This window comes from Pteropus alecto, unplaced genomic scaffold, assembly GCF_000325575.1.
Source record: "Pteropus alecto unplaced genomic scaffold, ASM32557v1 scaffold61, whole genome shotgun sequence".
Classification (NCBI taxonomy): Eukaryota; Metazoa; Chordata; class Mammalia; order Chiroptera; family Pteropodidae; genus Pteropus; species Pteropus alecto.
The window spans coordinates 7948772-7952784 of record NW_006434835.1 but is presented as its reverse complement, the minus strand read 5'-3'; the positions used below and the strand labels follow the sequence as shown (position 1 = coordinate 7952784).

Here is a 4013-nt window from a genome sequence, read left to right as displayed (position 1 = left end):
CAGTAAAATTTCCCTAAAGAGGAACCTTTTTAGTTGCATTTCACTATCCAACATAGAGCAGCCTTGGAGGACAGAGCTGGACAGATCATTGTCCAGCCTCTACATGGCTGCCTTTGGCTACATGACTAGTCCCTGATCCCATCAGTTATGCTCAGATTATAAAGAGGTTTGTTGACAAACAGATAATTTATTTTAATGGGCCCCTTCTGGCTGCTTCCTCAAAGGAGGCTTGTGGATATAGCGTTCACTGAATATCATGACCTGTAGAAGTCTAAGAACTGACCCTTAAATGTCTGTCAATGTCACTCTGTACAAATAAGGGAGGCTAATGTTTCCTTCCAAAGTCTGTCATCAGGCGTCCTGGCGGCACTGGTACAGTTTAACCAATTTCCTCCACTTATCTCTTCAAACCCAGCCTTGCAAACAGATGCTTTAAGAGAAAGAAGAGGATATTTATTGTAATGTTACCCTGTGAATGTCCTCCCAGCCCTGTGAAGTAAATGCTTCTATCACCATTTTAACAGAAAAGAAAATTAAGGCTCAAGGAAGTTAAACAACTGCTCCAGTGTCTCATGAGAAAGAAGTGACAAAGTCGGGATTCACATAGAGGTCTGCTCCCCAAATCTCGCTTTTCACTCTCTCCATTGCCTGAAAAATTTGGCTGCAAAAGCCCATCTGGGATGATGGTGATTATTAGCCCGACTGGCAAGCTGAAAACTCATTCTCTGTTTGTGCTTGGAAAATTATTTCAAATTGTCTAAGGCAGTAATTTAGTAAGAGATTGAAAGCTGGCCGAAAGATCACATAGGCAGTCCATCAATGATGATGCCTCTGCTCCCGGGGAGGCGTCTGGCGGGCTGGTGCGCGTGTGTGCAGCCCTCGCGGGCCTCTCCGTTAGTGAGCGTGAGGAGTACACTCTCCTTCCTGTGAAGTGGGTGGGCTCCAGATGCACAGGGGAATAAAGAAACAATCTCAGGAAAGTGTGCAGCACACACCGAAGCATATTTTAACATGAAAAGAGCAGTGGGAAAACTGAAAATAGCCTCCCTGCTGACGCGCTCTCCCGCGCACCCCTGGCAGACTTTGCGGCGCCGAGTTGTTTGTTGTTCAGCTGTTAAGTCTCCAGCGATGTGGCCTCCCTTTACTCCTCCGTTCTTTGTTCACCCTGCAAGCTCCCTCCTCTCACTTAAATACCTTTTAAACCTATAACCAGCTTTATGTCCTAATTGCTACATTATAAATACTTTCTCTAGCTGTGAAGCAAAGGAATCGATAATAAAAAGCCACGGCCTCTTCTCTCAGCTAGTGCCTACTGCTTTTTCAAGCACTGGTACCCACCAGAAGAGTCCTGTTTAATGGGGGCCATGTCAGGATGCCCGTCGATCGCCAAGGGGAACTCTTCATAGATGAAGATGGCCAACAAATACATTAATGGAAGATTCATAATTGATAGGCTAGATGACTCACGATGTGGAAGAAGGAACGTAGATGTGGTTAATAGTTGAGTCGATGGTACCAGGCACATGGCCTGGAACGGCTACATAGTAGAAGAGGTATTTGAGCTCCGTCTTAATAAAACGAGGATATTTGTCGTGGGTACCACAAAGGAAAGATTCCAGGGCAGGAACGGTCCAGTCAGATTTAGCAGTCTTAATAAAGGCTTGAAATAACCTCAGTCCCTTCATTTAACTACAAGTGATGTGGTGTAAACCGAAGTGTAGGCATGAGGCTAGAGAGATCAGGACGGGCCTGGTGATGAAAACTCAGATCCCGGGCTAAGGCGTTCAGACTTTGTCCTGGGCCTGGGTCAATTAGACATACATTTAAGCGAGGAAGTGACTTTGGCAGATCTTCACTTTAGAAAGATCACTTTGGCGGCGATTGGAGAAAGGGACAGAGGGCACTGGCCTGGAGACGGGGACACTCCAGTGTGGGGGCCACTGCAGTGTCTCCCAGGAGGTGGCGGTGGGCCCAGCTAAGGCAGCACGCCCAGCTCTTGATTTGTGGTGATCACTGCAGTGCAGGCGCGTGTGCTCTATGTGTTCTTTTCCGTAATGCATTTTTATAAATATCCTTTGAGGAAATTCCATACACCATTTTACCTGTATTTCACTGAATCAATTGACAGAGTTCCTTAATTATAGTATAATCAGTTTTCTGTCCAGGGCACTTGGTCTGATGAGGCATTCTTCATGCCCCTTCTGTGTGAGAAGGACAGAGATTAATGCCACTGAATTCTCATGAGGACAGAGCAAAACCATTTAAATCAGCGCGGGCCCAGGAAAATCTGGGAAGCTCCGTACATGAATACTGCGGCCTCTCAACACGTAGAATATGAATTGAATTGAATCTTGATAGATCTTAGGCACATCATTCAGTTCTTTTACTGGCAGCCTGATGGTGGAGAAGGACGCAGGTCCGTAGCCAGAACTTCCGAGTTCCCATTCAGCTTGACCGTGGGAAAATACTCTATCAGGTTTCTCTTCTGTATAATGGGGTACAGTAATCACTACTATACAGATATAGATTAATTTAAAACAGTTTTAGACACAAGTAAATATCTAATTAATTATATTTCTTAACTGACAGAAAAATCCACTGGCTCCTGTAGCTCAGGGCCCAGAGGTCGGGCAAACCTAAGGGTTGGCTGATTCAGCAGTGGGCGGTCATCAAGGGGCCGGTCACTTTCCATCTCTTTTCTCGGCTGTCTCAGGTGTTAGCTTCATCATAAGGTTTTTTTTTTTTTGCTTCAGTGTGATGACAGGCAGTAATCAGGGATGTGTCGCTTCCCAGTTCACATCCAGCCAGATAGAGAGAGAGCTCCCTGCAGGCACCAAACAAATTCCAAGCCTTATGCTGATCAGGTCAGCCCTGAACCAATTCCTGTGGCCCTGGTCTGCCAGGTACTGATTAGCTTTGGCTTGGGTTACCCGAGCTAATCACGGTGCTGAGAGGGGCGAGGTCAGCTTGAATGGTCTAGCTCTGTCAGGACTAAATTCTGGAGCAGCACTGTGCACACTGCATGGTCGGCTCCTGGTGGACGTGGTGTCGAGAGCATGTAAGGACGATGCCCGCAATACCTGGAACATGTACCATGAATAACAGTTGTGAAGATTAAATAAAATTGCAGATATAAAGATTTTGGTGCAAGTAGGTACTCAGTATTGGTTGGTTTCCCTTCTACTTCTTTTTATCCTTCCTCCTGTTTTATTATTACCTTTAAGGTCAAATGATGGTATTTGCATTCTTTTCTGCTCAATTTCAAAGAATCTAGCTACAGTTTGATTTGGTTTTTAATGATCCTAAGTAGTTTTAAGTGTTGGGATAAGATCTGGATTTTTATATTTGCACTGACTGGTTTTGATATAAATTCAGTGGATCTGCCTATAATGATCTAAATAATAATTTGTGTTGTACAGCATGTGCATGCGTATAGTAGGATGTTTTTTTAAGTGAAAAATGTGCATGGATGCTTTCAGATTTTGTTCAAACCTGTGTATGCACAATGAGACTGAGTGCAGAGACATTCCATCTCATTTCTGACATTCCTCATGTCCTCTCTGCTAAGGTGAAGGTGACTTTCAAGCTATTGGAAAATTTAGGAGGGTATTAGGTTATGTCGCTGCTGAAAGTGAATAGTAAAAAAGATAGAGCCATTTATACTTTGCTGAAGAATAATAATATTTCCCTGGTTACATTACAGGGCAAAAGGCAAAGATAAAGTAGCCTCTGTGTTCTACATCATTCATTTTAATTTTATTAGCAATTGATAGTTAAAGCAAAAGAGCAAAATTATAATGGTGATTTTTTTTGTTATGTATATAATCGAACATGTCAAAAGTTGCATTTTTGTGTTTAATAACTACATTAAAGCAAATTTTTTAAAAACCTCAATTTTCATTTTCAGTCATATAATATTTAAGATACTCATAATATTCTATATTTACAATTTTAAAACAGTGCTTAAAATGCGGTACTAAACACTAAGAATAAAAAATGAATAAGATATGAGT

General features: G+C 42.7%; 1 protein-coding gene across 2 annotated transcripts in view; it reads left to right on the top strand.

The window, feature by feature from the left end:
* The window catches only part of NBAS (neuroblastoma amplified sequence), a 250417-nt gene that overhangs the window by 185936 nt on the left and 60468 nt on the right, over window positions 1–4013 (top strand). The window lies entirely within an intron of this gene.